Below are 19,450 nucleotides of genomic sequence, written 5' to 3' on the forward strand. Positions count from 1 at the left end.
GGGGGCAGTCAGGGGCAGGGTTTCAGGGGGTGATCAGGGGGGTTGGATGGTTTGGGGGGGGCAGTCAGGGGGTGGGAATTGGGGTCTCCCTGCCCTTCCCAGTGTAGCTCTCCATTCACACCAAGCTGCAGCATGAGGTCTCAGTACCTCACTCCCCCATCCCTTTCCTGTTGATAGCAGCCAAGGGAATGCTGGGAAATGTAGTTCTTTCCCTGCTCCAGGGCTGGCTCTATAGGTAGGGAGCTAACGAAGGAACTACAGCTCCCAGGCCCCCCTGTTCATTCTCAGCTCCCATGCTGGATCCCTGCCGCCCCTGCATATGGGCCACCCGGAGCATAGGTAATAATTGGAGATATACCAATCTCCTAGAACTGGAAGGGACCTTGAAAGGTCATTGAGTCCAGCCCCCTGCCTTCTCTAGCAGGACCAATTTTTGCCCCAGATCCCTAAGTGGCCTCCTCAAGGATTGAACTCAACTCTGGGTTTAGCAGGCCAATGCTCAAACCACTGAGCTATCCCTCCCCCAAACAGCAATGGGCTGTTTACTTTTACCATGCATCTTCTCCCATGAGATTTGTGTTATTTCAATTAGGCATTTCAGGGTGACATTCTTCCCCCAAACTGCTGTTACATGTGAATCAACAACTGGTCCAGCCAAGGCACCTAAAACCAAAGAAATGTTATGTTAGTTGAGAGATGGGTCCGAATCACTAAGTTAAGAACCATATTCCAAGATAGTTGTCAATAGGGAAGGTGGGACCTTGAGCTGTTCAGGGTGTTGGGATCCAAAGTTTTATTGGGGCTCAGTGCACAGAGCAGAATCATGAAGTTAATTTTCTCCTACTGATTACTACCTTCCTATCACACATTAAATCATTGAGAGCAAACTGACTATACAAAGGTACTACTGCTGTTTCTTCTGGCCATTTGGTTTAACTGTATCATGTCTTATTAGGGAGCCAGAGTAAGATTCCCTAAAGCACCAAAAAAAAAAAATCCTGCAAAACAAACCACATGTCCAGTACTGAAGGATTGTAGGTGAGTCACAGAACGTTGAACTGTTTAATACAGCGGTCTCCTAAGTGGGGTGCGCAAGAGGATCCTTCGGGGTGCGCTGCAGGAGCGCCGTACTGACAGCTAAAATGCTGTACTTTCCCAGACTGCACTGTGGTTTGGAGATTCTTAAGCTGCGATTCTCCACACTGAACTTTTCCTTTCCTAATAAAATTGAACAGTTAGCGGTTATCTTTCAGCTCACCACCCTGTCAGAATTACATTGCGGAACACTTTTTTCTCCTTACCCTTTGTGTGCATGGAGAGTAGCAAGATCAAGGAAACGTGAAGCTGCCAGTTTGATGCTTCCAGCCAACCCATTGCTGCAGGAGAGGAGTGATTCTGATTTGCCTGTGTTCTTCTGGGTAGTCCCTGTGCTTCACCTCTGTCAGATCCTCAGACAAGTCTGCCAGCAAGCCTGAGAGGAGAATGTGAAAGACAAGCCTGTTACAAACCAGTTCTGTCACCACACAGACCTCAGTTGATCACCTCATGGGGAGGACAACAGCAGGGCAGCAAGGATCCCAAGCTGGAGTGAATTCCCGAGACAGGAGCATGGCCTGACTGCCCACACAGGGATCTGTGTAAACTTGGAAGCTGCCCCCACCCTCAGTTCCTTCTTGCTGGAAACGCTGACAGAGGGGAAGGAGGGTGGGTCGTGGAATGGACATGAGCAACACATCTCCAGGAACACCAGTTACGGAACAGGTAACTGTCTTTTCTTCGGCCAGCGCTTGCTCATATCCATTCCACATTAGGTGACCCAGCAGTTCCTGTGTAGGTGGGTAGGAGTGCACAGATACACAGACTGTAATACAGCTCTGCCAAGCCAAGGCCCCCTGGACGTCCAGTCTTGTGTGGCCTGGGACAGAGCACAGGCAGGAATACGTCCCGGCTCATGTGGAAGGAAGATACCACCTTTGGTAGGAAGGCTGGGTGGGGCCGTAGCTGGACCTTGTCCTCATAAAACACTCCATTTACAAGAACTCTAGTTCACACGAATAAAGCCTAAGCAACGCTAGTAAGAGCGGCAAACGTCCCATGCACCGCCACTGGCTGCAAGAAGGAACTGAGGGTGGGGGGAGCCGGCAGCACCCCCTATACCATGCCATGTGGGCGCCACTCCAGAGGGGGCCGGAGCAGCTCCCCTATGGATACTGCTGGTGGAAAAACGTCCCGCACCGGTGCTTGTGGAGAGCACTCACACAATGTGCAATGGACATGAGCAGGCACCCGAAGGACTGGAGTCAGCCTTCACACCACAAAAGGGTTAGTTATTCTCCTGCAATAATAAGAGCTATATCTGAGGTAAAAATTGTTGGACGTGGTTTATTCAGAATAGTAAAGTACTCTTTCAAAAGTTCAAACCATACATAGTTGGAGGAAAAGCAACTAGGAGAAGGTGCTGTGGTTACTAATTGCTGATGTTAGGTAAAAAGCAAGTCCTACTCACCTCTCCAGCACCCGAGTTTGTGCGGAGTTGGTATAGGGCTCAGAAAACTGTCAGAGACCAGACAATAATTCGTTGATCAACGGGCTCACACCATCCTTAGCTTAAGAGAAAAGCTTCGGAGTAAGTGTGGCAAGTTTATTAGGGGTGAGCATTAATGTTTATACACAGAAGTAAACAAAGTGATTAACAGATCATAATGGTCATGCATAATCAATGAAGATTCTACAGGACAAAACAGGTTAAAATGTAAATTAGAAAAGACAAAGGGGGAAATGGCTACTTGTTGGGAGCGGGAGGTGTCATGAGTAGTTCGCAGGTCAGAACTTTGATTAAAAGTTTCAGATAGAGACATCAAGTCTGGATTAAGTTTAAACTCATAAAAAGTTCAGACTCAACACTGATGTTCAAAAGTTTGATAACAAAGAACTTTGAACCAAGTAGACGAGGGTTGGAACAACTTTGCCTACATTTCTCTCTTATCGCCAGTACAGTGTAACCTATTTTCTTAAGACAAATGAAATGTTTCTGTAGATTCCTAATTTCACCAGATATGAAGCTATCAGAGCAACAAATTCAGCAGACAGGTCCCCAGATTTATACACTTAAGAAGTCTGGTATTGATTGTAGAGTGGTGCAAATCATCTGATAAGAATTTCCCAAACCATCTGATTTAGCCATCTCAAAAGAAGCGGTGAGTAGAGTACTACTAAATTTTGCAGGTGGTAAATTCAAGGGTTGCAATAGTATTTTATACTTATACAGCACCTTTCAAATGCAAGGATCTCAAAACCCTACAGAAATGATATACCTAGAATGCTGCTTGTGTTCAGCCACCTCTGGAGCTAGGGAGAGCACCCAGATGGACAGCACACTATAGTAGGGATGGCAGGATAGGAAACGTGGATGGACACCTAGACAAACCCACTATCCCTACAGAACTGCCATGGGGTCATGAATGTCCATCTAGGACCATGGTTTTTAAAGTCTTGTGCAAAAGTCAACCAGCCAAACGTTGCATGGACCTTCAAATACGTACTTAAAAGAAAAGATAAATGGCTGAGCTGATAGATGAACCTGTGGTTGCAGAGTGTGGAAGGCGCAGCCCCCTCCACAGACATTCCCCAACTCTCTGCGTGGGGGCAATGATCAGCTTGTGTCTGCCTGAAATTCTATCAGGATTAGTCACTGTCTGAAAGCAAAGTAGTGTCGTTGGGTTTCTCTTTAAGCGTGTGACTATTCGGGTGAGAAGGCTGACTCTCCTCCTAGCCCCGAGCGCTACTAATGTTCCAGCAGTGCTGACAAGGCACAAATTGGAGAGAAGAAAAGCGACTTTGGACCATTAATGAAAAGCGCATTTCTGTTTGGGGGGGGGGGGAATAAAAGCCTAAGGTGAGTTTTTAAAACCTCTCTTTTCGTGACCTTCGTGTTCTGCATAAAGAGCAAACAAACCCAGCCTAACCCACTTCTCCTACAATGAAAGCAAAAGCGCTGGATCTCTAAGGCTTTCCTGCTACCAGGGGCGGCTCTACAAATTCGGCCGCCCCAAGCAGTCATGCCCGGGAGGCGCCCCCGAGCCGCGGGAGCAGCGGACCTCCCGCGGGCATGACTGCAGAGGGTCCGCTGGTCCCGCGTGGCTCGGCTGGACCTCCCGCGGCTGCGGGCGGTTCGCTGGTCCGGCGGCTCCGGTTGAGCTGCCGCAGTCATGCCTGCGGGAGGTCCAGCCGAGCCGCGGGACCAGCGAACCGTCCGCAGTCATGCCCGCGGGAGGTCCGCTGCTCCCGGGGCTCCGGTGGACCTCCCGCTAGGGTGACCAGATGTCCCGATTTTATAGGGACAGTCCTGATTTTGGGGTCTTTTTCTTGTATAGGCTCCTATTACCCCCCACACCCTGTCCCGATTTTTCGCATTTGCTGTCTGGTCACCCTACCTCCCGCAGGCATGACTGCCGCCCCCCCCCCTCGCCGCCGCTGCTGCAGGGGACTGCGGCAGGTCCACCGGCTGCCCCGCTGGGCTCTGGAGCCGGCCCTGCCTGCTACAATAAACACTGCCACACTACAGTTCAGCTCGGGCCCAATCCTGCTCCCTGCAAACACTGGGAGTTTTGCCACTGCCGTCAGTGGGAACCGGATCACTCGTGCAGGAACCCATACAACCTTCCTTTGAGCAGGACAAGGGCACACACGATGCGTTGGTTTTTCGTGGCTAGATTTGCAGGGAGAGTGAGAGAGAGAACGAGGAACTGCCTGTAGGCTGGCCAAATCAGCCTGCAGATTGAGCAGTGCTGGATCCAGCAACCTAGATCGCCGCCGTGGTACTTACCTGTTTCAGCTCATTAGTGAAGGAAAGGAAAGTCACCGCCACGCAAATGGATTGCAGCAGCACAGCGGAGATCAGCACAAGCCCACAGGTCTGGCCAGTGCTGGGGCCGGCCGTTGGCAGCCTCATGGTGCGCCCGGCTGTGGCTACACTTAGCACTTCAAACAGGGCCATCCTTAGGATTTCTGGTGCCCTAGGCAAGATTATTAAACTGGTGCCCCTGTGCCTGATCTGCTCTTAGCAACACAAATATAAGCATACAGTATTGGAAAACTTGCCACATTCACGTTATTAAAACCAGTTTAACTTAATTAAGCACACTGTAATGCTGATGCACTAGCACTAAAGAAGTAGCACTATAGAAAAAATTCTGATTTGACAGAATGATGCAAATAATATAAATTTGAATCAGATAAGTTTACCTGGGCTAGGTATGCATATCTTATTTCCTTACTATTACTGATCTTCTGTTAATGTTTTGCCATTAGCACCCTTGTTGATGCCTAATGTTTCTTTTCCTGGCACCTGTATTTCAACATTTTTTATTTCTGCTTAAAGGTACATACAACATTTCTTTAATCCATTCTTATTTTTACAATATAATTAATTCTACTTTCACATCTGTAAGGGTGAAGCTTACCCCTGGGCACTGAGGTAAGTTTTGTCCTTAGAGGATCTTCCCATGTGTAATAAGATGGTTTTTAGCATGGTTAGACCTCTTTCTGCCTATGAGGGAGAGAAGTTCTTGGCTGCCATAGACCTTGAGAGGATTCGCTTGAAGCAAACACTGTTATCTTATTGCTATTTAAGACTGAGCTGCTGTAAAGTGTTAATTGTATGCGGTGTTGTAGCCGTGTTGGCCCCAGGATACTAGAGAGACAAGGTGGATGAGGTAATATCTTTTAATATCTGTCCAGACCTGAGGAAGAGCTCTGTATAAGCTCAAAAGCGTGTCTCTCTTGCAAGCAGAACTTGGCCAAATAAAAGATATTGCCGCACCCACCTTGTCTCTGTAAAGCATTAATGGTTTGTTTCTTGTTGCTCTGACTTAGGGTTTGCCTATACAGGAAAACTGACTACAGCACAGCTAGTAGAACTCCTCCATGTAGATATTTTATTCTGGAATAAAAGTGACTTTACTCCAGAATAGGTATTCTGGATGCTAGTCAGACTTGCCCCCCGGTGTATCTGCTGACTTTAGTGAAATAAATGTTTACTGATTTTTGTAAATCTGTTAACCAGAGAGCCAACATTATTGGATTTGCTTCCTTCTTATGCATCACCAACGCAATTGTTGCTAAATGCCAGTCAGCTGAAGACAATGGGATTACACAGGTGTTGCTTTATCATTGGTGATGATGAATGAGATGGAAGGAATCCAGCTTGATTCAAACACCCAAGCATGAGTTTGCAGAGCTGGAAGTTGGAAAGAACTTTTTGTGTGTAAATGAAGCACATTTGATACAGAAATCGTTGAGAGCTTTTAGCTAAAGGGATCTGCAAATATATTTGTACAGTCACTTTTCAGACTAGAAACATTTAAAGCTAAAATAAATGGTATTCTTCCTATTAATAGCTAATCACCCCCCTCCGAAGTGTCTGTATCAAGTTTCAATAACCTTGAGACATTTGCTGTGCAGTAAGATAAGCATCTTATGGAGGGAAAAGAGCTTGTAAATGCAATAGTTACTGTAATGCAAAATCTTTGGACCAGGTTCTTAGCTGATATAAACCAGCATAGATCCACTAACTTTAATAATAAATAATGCCTAACTCTTTTATAGAACTTTTCATCAGTAAATATTAAAGAGCTTTACAGAGGAGGGCAGTAATATTTTCCCCATTTTACAGATGGGGAAACTGAGGCACAGAGCAGTGAAGTGGCCTGCCCAGGATCACCTAGCAGACCAGAGCCACAAATAGAATCCACATCTCCACAGTTCCAGTCCAGTAATCCTACCGACTAGGCCATGCTGTCTCTAGGATCTAGAGCTACCCTATACACCAGCAGAGGTGGTGTTCACTTTTGTACTGACGAACTCTGACTGTTGTTCCTTCAGCTACTGGGATGGGGAATTCCACAGTCTCAGGTAGCATCTAGTTTCCTGATAACTGTTCCCTGAACTGGCGCCAAGTTTTGTAGTACTCACCAGGAAAAAAACTCCCTCAGAAAACAATGGGAGTGTAGACTTCATTAGGGCTCTGAAAGAGAGTGCAGGACTGCGCCTACTAGCCTCACAGACATACAACCGCACTCATTCAGTTGAAAAGATATGGTTTATACTGGCTGTGCAGAAAGTTACAGTTCACATTAGGGTCAATATTTCTTATTCAAGCAAATATTTTGGTAGTTACGTGTTAAGTTTGCCACCATGAGGTGGCTTTGAAGTTAGTTGGGGATTGGTCCTGCTTTGAGCAGGGGGTTGGACTAGATGACCTCCTGAGGTCCCTTCCAACCCTGACATTCTATGATTAGCATGCCATGCCACCGAGAGACAGGATCAGTTCCCAGAGAGTCTCTTACAACCTTTGAGATAGGTAAACAAACCCAGAGAGGTTAAGGCCAAAACTTTCAGACCTTGACTCATATAGGGCTCTTTGGTAAGCCATCCATTACAGAGATGGGAAAAAAACCCAAAAGCTCTGACTCTTAGTTGCATGCCCAAAGTACTAGTCTTGCTTTAACAGTCCCAACCATGTTATTACACATACTGTGTGAATTTAAATAGAAATGAGCCATGTTAGTTCAGTGAACGTTGGGTATTAATGTGCTTGACAATGTTCACAGATCTGTAATTCATAGAATTATAGAATTAAGACAATAGGTAAGAGAAATCTATTGACTTCTTTCTAACCTGTGATAATCCATGATCTTTGGTGTTGCCAGAACCAAAATATTGCTCTGAAAGTTGATCAGGGAATGACATGGCAGCTTCTCATTAATCAAAAAAGTTTACAAGTCTTGGGTCCGATTCTCAGCTGGTGTAGGTCAGCATAGACTTACTGCAACCAGGGGAGCTAGGCTTATTTACACCAACTGAGGACCTGGACTCTTTTTTATTAAGGAAAAGAATATTTGTTAATATAGTGTCAAGTTTCAGTTTCCCCAAGTCTAAGTTAGTTTCACTCATGTTTTCTCAGTGACAGCATGAGTAATCAGGATTAATAAACAAACCACTGGGGGAGTTACACCCAATTCCATGTCAAGTCTCTACATTCTGGCAAAGCTTATTGGTAAAACATCTCAGTTGTTGCCAGTATTGCAGAAAACAAGTTGTTTTCAAGTAACAATCAAAAATAAAAGAAAATACTGCAGATAAAGAACAATGTGCAGCTCTTCTTTCCATGTTGAATGCAAGCCTATAAAAGCATGCCCATAAGAAAAACTTTAACACTGAAATTGAGGTAGCAGGCACATCAGTGGTTTGAAAGTATATTTATTGCCTATTGATAACAGTACAATTAAAAGGTTAGAAATGCAGGAAATGTTGTGTTACAGTTGTACTTGTAGTTGGGATGTCTGGTTCTAGTTTACATTTTGCCCCATGGAGGTGCCAGCCTGTCATATTCCTTTCTTCACACATCTGAATCCAAATCCTTCCTGCATTATTGGATGCCACTTAGGGTCCGAACAAAACAGCCATCCCCATCTCTCCTGGGCCACTCTTTGTGCAGAAGGTATTGAAGATGAGCACCACAGAACCTTGGTTCTATAGTTTGTTACATTCATATATGCCTCCTGTCCTAAACGTGACTTTTTGTTCTTTCCATGTAAGCGCTGTGTTTCCATGCTCTAGGAGTAGGTTTTCCATATGGAGATGTTTTGGGCTGCAACACAGAATCACAGGGCTCAAACCTGCAAGGTGTTGAGTACTTCTGTAGGTCTTTAATGAAAGGGTGGGGAATGACAGACTTCACTAGATTATTTGTTTTATCTTTATCTATTTCTTTTTAAGATTCTTTACTGTTTACTCTGATGATAAAGGACAATAGGCACTCTGCTATTAAGATTAAGGCATTCTAGTTTTTTAGGGTCACTGATAAAAGCATGAGGAGTACTTGTGGCACCTTAGAGACTAACAAATTTATTTGGGCATAAGCTTTCATGGGCTAAAACCCACTTCATCAGATGCATGGTGTAGAAAATATAGTAGGAAGATATATACTTACAGAGAACATGAAAAGATGAGGGTTGCCATACCAACTCTAACCAGACAAATTAATTAAGGTGAGCTATTTGCAGGAGGAAAAAAAATATTTTGTAGTAATAATCAGGATGGCCCATTTCAAACAGTTGACAAGAAGGTGTGAGTAACAGTAGTGGTGGAAATTAGCATGGGGAAATAGTTTTTAGTTTGTGTAATGACCCATCCCCTCCCAGTCTTTTTCAAGCCTAATTTAATGGTGACCAGTTTGCAAATTAATTCCAGTTCTGCAGTTTCTCATTGGAGTCTGGTTTTGAAGTTTTTTTGTTGAAGAATTGTGACTTTTTGGTCTGTAATTGAGTGTCCATGGAGGTTGACATGTTCTCCAATTGGTTTTTGAGTGTTATAATTCTTGACGTCTGATTTGTGTCCATTTATTCTTTTGTGTAGAGACTGTCCAGTTTGGCCAATGTACATGGCAGAGGGCATTGTTGGCACATGATAGCATATATCAGATTGGGAGATGTCCAGGTGAATGAGCCTCTGACGATATGGCTGACGTGATTAGTATCATGGGTATCAGTATGAGAAAATAGTTAATCTGTCCTCAAGATCTGCTGCCAGGGAAGCGTCTTCAGAGACCTTTGCTTTCACTTAAACAGACTGTCCCATATTTAGAAACACAACAAAGATCAAGAAAGGTACAATACAGTTTATGCCAATTCAAAACTGAGGTTGGGAAGGGTGAGTCAGTGACTACTCCACTGGGCTCTAGAGGGAACATAATCGTAATCAGCAGCCCCACAAGAAGAGTGCCAACCATCTGTCATTGTTGTAAAGTCATCTGCTCAGCATCCTTTCAAGTTGTGCTTGGAAATAAACTGCAGGCACTAAGTACCTGGTTTTAAAGCCACAGTATCTCTTGAAAAGAAACCACAATAGTAGTGAACTCCATTGCAGCCATTAACTTTTACCACATTAAAGCTACCAAGGACAGAAATAACATCAGGTATGAAAATAATGATTAGTTCTAGTATCTGTTTTCTGTAATAGTCCGTCAATTCAATATTGCCTGGTTTACCACAGGATCATACTCCTGAATCTTCCAAGATTTTTTTTTAAAATATGTGGTTATATCACAAGAGGTAAATCAAATTTAATTTATAATCTGGTAGGAGTGGCAAGTATATATGCAAAACACTGACTAAATGTAACACATAATAAGGGATTATTAATGCAACACATAGTATATTGTGGATTAAAAGAAGCAAATAAGAGGGTCTTTGAATGATTTTGCTTGATTTTAATATTCTGGTTATAACTTTGTGGCAGCCTACACTTTAGTGTCTATTCTAATCTTAGTATTATAGAGCTGAGTTGAGGTGCACTTTATTTTTTTGTAGAAAAATCATATTACAAAACTACAAATTAACATTTTCTGTCTTAAATGTAACATGTTTTAATACTATTTCAGAACTGGAAATTTACAATTTGTACTAAATTAATAAAATTCTCTTGCTTCCAAAGACTGGGCCCCAAACCACAGATTCAAAAGAGAGAAAATGAGTAAAGTTTACAAGACCTTTATAACACTTTTGATTTTCTTATTATTGCTTTTAATGAGAAAACAAGGGTATAGTCCATCCACACAACAGACATAATTAAACTGAAGTGCCATTGATCAAATGCACAGATGGTTTGAGGCGATTTAAAACATTTTAACAGTTATTTTAGTTAGCCTTACATTCTGAAGCTGCTTCAAAAATTAAACAATGGCATGAATTCTGCCATGTGGTTTTTTTCATATCTAATTTTCACTGTGGACTTTTCCCCTGTGTGGTCTTCAGACAAGTAACTGAGATACAGTTTTGTTCAGATGATTCTTATGTCTTTTTTAAGCTGACAAGGAAAGGAAAGAGCTTAATGCTTACAGGCAGCAGAGGGGGCTAATGGAAAAATCTAGCCCAGACTAAGCCATGTCTACACTAGCGGGTTTATAGCAGCACAGCTGTAGCGAATAGCGATGCAGCTGCGCCGCTGTAAGATCGCTCTTGTAGCTGCTCAATGACGATGGGAGAGAGCTCTCCTATCAACACAATAAAACCACCTCCACGAGCAGCCATAGGTATGTCGGCAGGAGAAGCGGTCCCACCAACATAGCGCTGTGCACACTATTACTTATGCCAGCAAAACTTATGTCACTCAGGGGTGTGTTTTTTTCACATCCCTGAGCGACTTAAGTTTTGCCAATACAAAGGGTAGTGTAGACATGGCCTTATAAATATAATAATCTTTACACATATTTTCTTAGTGGGGCTGAGCCAAGGCCCAAAGCTCATTGCAGTCAATGGAAACACGCCCATTGACTACGATGGGTTTTGGATCAGGGTCACCATGCACTAGGCTCAAAAGCACTCAGCACTGGTCTGGCTGCTTAAATGATTTCAGAGGGAGCAGAGTTAGGCCAGCACTGACCACGTGTCTATATTTTTTATGTGGATGCATATTAGAGAAGGATGCGAACCCTTCAGGGCAGAGATTGTCTTTTTCCTGGGTTTGTGCAGTACCCAGCGCAATGGGGCACTAATGCTGACTGAGGTCTTTGGTTGCCACTATAATATACATATTTACTACTACAGCTAACGCTGCTACCGGCTTTCTTACCCAGTGCTACATTTCTAAACTGTAATTACATACTGACAGATGTGGTTGCTGAAATCAGCCGTAAGGAGACCTGGCGAGCTCTAAAAGGTGAATGGATGCTTTGCTTATTTCCTTGGTGGTTCATGGCCCTGAAAAAAAATCAGCTTTTCATTAAAGGAATCGTTGGAAAATGTTGTTGAAACTGATACTGCAGAAATAAGTCTGCTTCAGTGCTGCCTGCCCATTTTATAATGGCCCTTGCATTAGGGGGCTTGAGGGGGAGGCCACTGATGTCCATTTACTTTAGTAAAGATTGTTATTGAATGAAACCTTTAACGGGGCATTTATGATCCCACTCAGCTAAGAGCTCAGCGCTTGTCTTAGAATAGTCTTTCTCTCCACCTTGACAGCTATTAGAGAATCAATACAGGTAATATGTCAGCTAGTGGTCAGCACTCCTGTAAACAGTAAGGTGGGGCTGAAATGGAAACTGACAGGTAGCCACTTAGAGCGAGTCTGTGGGTCAAACACATCGTCTCCAGGGAGTGTCATCATTCCCCAGTCAGCACTGGGAGCAGATTGGAGGAGGTAAGGCACAAAGGCCAGACTCCCTTAAAACCACACAGAGTACAGTGCTTACCACCTTGCCAAAAGGCCTGGTGTCTTGTCTGCTGCCCTGTACAGCAAATCACAGAGATGTACTGGGTCAATATCACTCCATTGACTTCCCTGGGCTTACACTCAGAATGAGTTCAGCCCAGTCCCTCTCACAGGATTGCTATCTTGAAGTCACCTAAGAGATCATACCTTTTAATTGGATCTATTGTTTAACTATAATCCGGGGTCATTTCCTCTTTGGCTTAATATTGATTTTAATGGTTACAGTGACCCTAGTTCTATAGAGATGCTTCAAAATAGGCCCAGTTAAATCCAACAGTGGCAATACATCCAGTAAGCTGGCATGGACAGAGGAAATGTTCTTTACTACTGAAAGGCTAATTTAGATTTTAGTTTTTTGATCCATGAAATGTATTTTTCTAACTCCTGCATCTCTGCTGACTAGTCTGCAAACCTCTGTGGCAGTCGAAGTCCACAGAGAATGGCTTTCCCTCCCTGTCCCCTTTGCAGCGTGAGGATGATCTATTTTGTGCCTCTCTAGCACCTTCCATGCAGAATCTCAAAGGCTTGAACGATGTCCTACTAGTCCCCTGCAGGGTAAACAGGATCAGCATGAAAATTTAATATTCCAGCAGTGTCCACCGTTGCCAGTCAGAATAGGGGACCCACTGTACGAGGCGCTGTACAAACCTATAGGCAGATACGGTCCCTGCCCCAAGGCTCTCAGACCCTAGGCTTTGTCTAGACTGAAGATTTTTTTCATGTATGTAGAGATGCTGTTTCGATCTTCACCTTGTAGCTGGGTTGATCTGGTGCAAGATGGGGCTAGCACCTGTGTGATTTACTCTGGCAAATTACTGAGATAAACTGGAGTAAAAGTCTCAGGAATGCAAACCTGCTTCCCACTCAGCTACATTCAGGGTTCTTACCAGTGTGACTAAACTGATGTAGCTACACCAATGCTAAGAAACTTGGTATAAACAGGGGCTATGTATTATTGCTCCATATTACTGAGGAACAGAAAAGTTAAGGCCAGGATATTCAAGTGATTCTGCATACCTCACATTGTGGGAGCCCAACCTTACTCACCTCAAAGGGGCCCACTTTTCAGAAAGTACTGGGCACCTACTCTTTGAATATCAGTCCCCTTTAAGATGTCTTATGGTGGACACCCAACATCACTAGTCACTTTTTAAAATCTTGGCCTAAGTGGCTTACAAGTAGGGTGACCAGATGTCCCGATTTTATAGGGACAGTCCCGATATTTGGGGCTTTTTCTTATATAGGCTCCTATTACCCCCCACCCCTGTCCCGATTTTTCACACTTGCTATCTGGTCACCCTACTTACAAGGTGACACAACCCAGACAGTAACAGAGTTTTCACCATTACACCAGGTGCTGCCTGGGGTTCCACAGTGGAATGTCTGGTACTGACCCTGCCAGGATCAGGGAGGGGTTAGAGGATCAACATCTCTTTCTCCAAGCCTGTGTTTTTAAACACTGGCGGTGGGGGTGGGGGTAAGGTAGCAGAGCAGGGAGGGAAGAAGATTGAATGTATTTGATCTAATCCACATTTCCGTATTGCACTAGTCACTGTGATCAGAATGCCATGGAATCAGGTGTGGAAGGAACACAGTGGGTACCTATTTGCTACTGTGGGATTTGGTTGTTCTAAAAGCAACAATCAGGTTTTGAATCAGGCATCAGACTAACACCTGGGACATTTCCCACTGAATCTGTAGCCTGATTTTTCTTCCTTGTAGAGGGTTTCCACCTGAATATGTGCCAGTGATTTCATGCCTTACTTTTCCATGTATGCAGTGTAGTTGTAGCTGTGTTGGTCCCAGGATATTAGCAAGACAAGGCGGGTGAGATAATCAAATAAAATATATCACCTCACCCACCTTGTCTCTTTACTTTCCCATGGTCACTTATGAGAGAATTGGGGGAAAGATCTCTAAAGAAATTGTTTTGTTTTGGTACATGGATGACAGCTGAATGGAGGACTTAGATGGTTTGTTCAAGTCTCTATGGAAATGCAGATTTGGACTGTCAGCAGAGCAATAGGAAACCAGTTGTATGTCTCCCACTGCTCCTGTATTTGCTGCTGGGCAGGGTGGGTGAAATTTTTTGTGTGCGAGTGAGAGAGAGTGTTTGTGAGAGAGAGAGAGTGATATAATTTGTATGTGTGTGAGTGAGAGAGAGATATAGCGTGTGTGTGTGTGTGTGTGTGTGTGTGTGTGTGTGTGTGAGATAGAGTTAGCATGTTTGTTAGAGAGAAAGTTTCCAAGTGTTTGTAGGGCTAAACAGGAGATTGCAGAGAAACTTCTGTCAGGTGGAGAGAACACCCCACACTCGGGCCCCCTAGGTAGAATGATTTCCCTTGTTTAATGAACAGTTTGCCTTAATCAATATTTGTTTGCTGCATTATCTGTAACTCACTAAGCTGCTTTCCACGATACTTAACTGCCTACATCTTTCACTCATTCCCCTACTGAATACAGGACAGTGCTTTGAAGAAGAAAAAAAAAGCATTTGAACATTTGGTAACATGCTGGACACAGCCAAAGGACAGCAGATGTCACTGGAGTGGCTTTCGTTTTGTTGCACTTGTCAGGCAGAGCTTTAGGACCATCTTATTGTTGTAGTCTCTCTATTGTCATTCACATTGTGCCTTTTCAGAAGTTATACACTCCCCTGCCCCTGAAACCCAAGGGAAGGGCTGAGATTGCTATCACCCTCTGGTTTCTATTTAGATCACCTCCCATTTAGCATTTAAAATACCTTTATACAGATGAAGCAAAGCACTTAAATCAATTAGTTTCCCAAAGGTTAGATTTATCATGATGACTTTACTTACCCCTCCCATTGTCAGGCACCTCTCTTCACAGACATGGCAAAAATTGGCAGAACACCACAAGCTGTGTGTGATAAGGCAAGTCCCATGGTCATTTCACCCAGGGGCGGCTCTACAAATTTGGCCGCCCCAAGCAGTCATGCCCGGGAGGCGCCCCCGAGCCGCGGGAGCAGCGGACCTCCCGTGGGCATGACTGCAGAGGGTCCGCTGGTCGCGCGGCTCGGCTGGACCTCCCGCAGCTGCGGGCGGTTCGCTGGTCTGGCGGCTCTGGTTGAGCTGCCGCAGGCATGACTGCGGGAGGTCCAGCTGAGCCGCGGGACCAGCGAACCGTCCGCAGTCATGCCTGCGGGAGGTCCACTGGAGCCGCCGGCCGAGCGTCCCCTCCGCAGTCATGCCTGCGGCAGGTCCGCTGCTCCCGGGGCTCCGGTGGACCTCCCGCAGGCATGACTGCGGCAGGTCCGCCGGCCCAGCCTGCCGCCCCCCCGGGAAAGGGCCGCCCCAGGCGGGTGCTTGCCCCGCTGGGCTCTGGAGCCGGCCCTGATTTCACCTGAGCTAAAAGGATGCTACAGTATTTGGGCCAGATCCTGCTCCCAGAGAACTCTCTGCAAACCTCCTCTAGGATCTGCATGGATATGGAACATACAATTGTGTATGTTAACCAAAGATTCCTCCTAGTTTCTGTTAAGGCAGCTGGATAGAAATGCTGTGTTTTATGTATTACCTCAGATATGGCTAGCATAATTTAATTATTTGGTGCAAAGGGATCTAACAGCTGGGATAATCCCAGGAGAAAGGATCCTGAGACTTTACAGTTAGCTTTGTCATGAATATTCTCCCTTACATTGGACAAACAGCACAGCTGCTTTAATGGCAGTGCCTTGCTACATCCTTCGGAGAACATGCCAGATGAAAAAGTGCAGCACACCCTTCCCTAAACACTGCCCCCTGCCCCCAATACATGGACATGAAATCCCATTCGCAGCTGAGCCGTCTGGGGCTATTTTTGCCAGGCCCCTAGCAGCATTTCAACAGAAGGGGCAAGCATTATTTTACTATTTAAATCCTCTAGAAGGAAACATTAGCACATTGTCCACAAACAGGACATGCATAGACTACAGAAGGTAAAAGGAGCATTCCCTAATATAAGCCTCATCTTTCTCCTGCTTTACGCTGCAGGAACCTCAATGCATGTGCATATGCTTACTTTGACAATCATTGCATTTCCCCTGGCAGAGACTAAGAATTGACAGCCCTGTCCCACCCTAGCAATTCAAGCTACTTTCACGCTTGCTGTGTTCTGCAGAGCCACGCGGCTTTATTTCCTTTTCTCCACTCTAGTGCATTGGTCAGTTGCCACCCTCCGTCCCAGAGACAGTTGCATTTCAGGTGCTGTGTAATGGGAATTGCAGGTAGAATTGGGATTCTCCACACATATATTTCCGCGTGGCAAAAGGCTTTTATTGGCATAAGCCTGGGATCATCACGTGATTCACAATGGGGAGGAAGCTGGATCTATGATTCAGTGGCCAGAACTCAGGCATATCCATTTAGGCCCATTCCTGTAAAGTGCTTGGCAGTCTCATCTCCCATTGAAGCCAACTGCCATCTAGCCAGCCCTTAATTCCCAGCACAGAGACCAGCTGCTCCAGCTGTATTAGGGATATGTGATTTACACTCAAGATGCATTTAGCTGAGTTTGCCAAGATGTCAATTGCTTCATTTTATATTTCTGTATAAGGATTTAGAATGTAAATACATGTATTACCAATCAAATGGAGAAACTCTGCAGCCCTCTTCTGAAAGCCAGAACCTCATAGCATTTATTTAGTTTGAGTGCTTTCTGCATTAGTAGCATTCTTAATAATTAACATAAAAACACAGATTTACAGGTTTGAAATGCAATATAACAAACAGGATACCTACTATCAGAATCGCATTCCCCCTCACAGTTTGATAAAACTGCGCTATAGCAGAGTTTCAAAACCACGGCTTGTGGTTTCATACAGAGTGTAACTTTCTACCAGAGGAAAGTATAGACAACTAAAGGACTACAAACAATGAGGCCCCACAGTTCCATAAATAATCCTCACATATGTGCGATGGTGAGCGTTACCTACCCGGGAAACTATCTGTATGCATTTCACAGCACTTCTAGCTAATTCTTAGTAAGTCAGACACATTTGGTTCATTGCTGAGGTAGCTGATGATTTCATAGAATCCTGAGTTAATTAAGGGCCTGAACCAAAAAGCTCTTCACACACCAAACTCCCATTTTTGTGAATGGGAGTTCTCTATAAGGGTGAAAATCACCTCTTGTAGAGGGCCAGCAAGTGAAGTCCCATATAAACCCCCCAACTATACTTCAGCATGATTTGAGTAATGTATGAGCTCCGTGCTGGCTGTCTGCATGGGAGGGAATTTCATCAATTCAGCACTTAGGCTCTTAATGTGTCCTTTCTATGCTATCAGCATCTTTGGTACCAAAATATGTGCAAAATATTCCAGAACAAACAAAACCTTCATCCACTTTCCCCTACACATATATACAATATTTATTGACTAGATTGCCTAATGCTGAACCTAAACATTTCATTTACAATTAAATCATTTTATAAATATTCCTTGCAAGATTTTTATCCATGAAAACCATGAGTGTGCAACAATAAATAGAAATATTAGTGCAAATCAATATATACATATTATTTGGCTAGTGTCATGAAACAAGCAAGCAACATTTTTCTAGCTCTGTGACTAAAAGGGACACGGTCCAGATCTGTAGGCTCAAAATGTGATCCATATTTCTCCATTATTTGTGTGCAAAGTCCATGTAAATCCTTACTGGGCTGGGAAGAGGTTTTTAAACAAAGGTTTCAATTCTCTTTGTTTTTCTTTAAAAAGTAAAAGAAAGAATCGCAGCTTCCCAGTCACAGGTAATCGGTGGGTGAAATTCATACTGGTGCAAAGGGCTACCACAAGGCTGCTGCACCCCCCAGCTTCAGCAGGACATAACTAGTGCATACGCCTTTTGCTGAGCCTCTACACCAGACTGGATTTCACCCTGTGTGTTGAAGAGAGAAAAAAAATTCTGTTAGGACTTTGGATTTCACTTTATGTGGCTGCATAATCTGGATTTTGGACTCTCCAAAGTTTGGGATCTTTTTGATCAAGGGTGATTGGTTCCGTCTGTTATAAAACAGGCCACTGGTAAAACTCAGATCAGGATCCAGGATACACCTGAGAAGGAGTAAGGGAGCAGATCTCGGGTTTTAGTTTGGGCCCTTCTTTAGTTTCAAGAGGGTTGAAAAGGACTAAAAGAAACACACACACACACACACACACACGGCCAAGATTTTTAAAAATAGGAACCTGAAGTAAATATCCTAAATCCATACTTAGCTGCCTAAATAAGTGGGCTTTTTAACAGCACCCAACAGCTCCCCTGGAGGTCATTTAGAGTTATATAAACAAAGGCTTCAATTTTGCTTAAGAAAATTCAATGATGGATTGAAGAAACCTCAATTTGCAACATCAATAGGCAGGGGCGGCTCTAGAAATCAGGCTGCCCGAAGCAGCGCGGTGCGCTGCGCCGCCCTTCCCCAGTCCCGCGGCGGGTCCCCTCTTCCCGCGGCTCTGGTTGAGCTCCCGCAGGCATGCCTGCGGCAGGTCCACCGGAGCCTGGGACGAGCGGACCTGCCGCAAGCATGACTGCGGCGGGTGCCGTGGTCCCGCGGCTCCGGTGGACCTCCCGCAGGCATGCCTGCGGCAGGTCCACCGGAGCCAAATGCCGCCCCCCCGGGAAAGGGCCGCCCCACGCGCCTGCTTGGCGCACTGGGGTCTAGAGCCGCCCCTGTCAATAGGAAATGGAGGATCAAGTCTTCAGGTCGTCACTCAGGATGTGGGACTCCCTTTGACTCCAGTGGGAATTTTGCAATCAGAGAGTTTGTGGGATTTGACCCTCAGTGCATATATCTCAAAACTAACAACCTCAAGAACTCCTGCGCCCATCTTGTACTTCAGAGCTTATATTTAAACCAATATGCCCTTTGCTGTAACTGAGATAGGGGACTCTGCTAATGTAGCAGAACTGGGTTTTCATAAGCTCTGTTATACCCGAATTACACTAAAAACAACAAACAACCCAAGCATCCAATAGCAGCGCCATAATAATAATGCAGTAAGCACACAAAATGAGAAAGTAGAAAAGGCTACGGATTTTAGTGTCAGGATCCAAGTGATCCCTATACAGAACAGCACAAGAGGTAAAGGATTTCAAAGATGCTACCTGCCTTGACATGGTCTGATGTAATAGAACATTTCTCTGCCATACAGACAAGGGAAAGTACTGACATAAAAGAACCGCAGCC

The sequence above is a fragment of the Mauremys mutica genome, unplaced genomic scaffold (genome assembly GCF_020497125.1).
Source record: "Mauremys mutica isolate MM-2020 ecotype Southern unplaced genomic scaffold, ASM2049712v1 Super-Scaffold_100166, whole genome shotgun sequence".
Taxonomy (NCBI): domain Eukaryota; kingdom Metazoa; phylum Chordata; order Testudines; family Geoemydidae; genus Mauremys; species Mauremys mutica.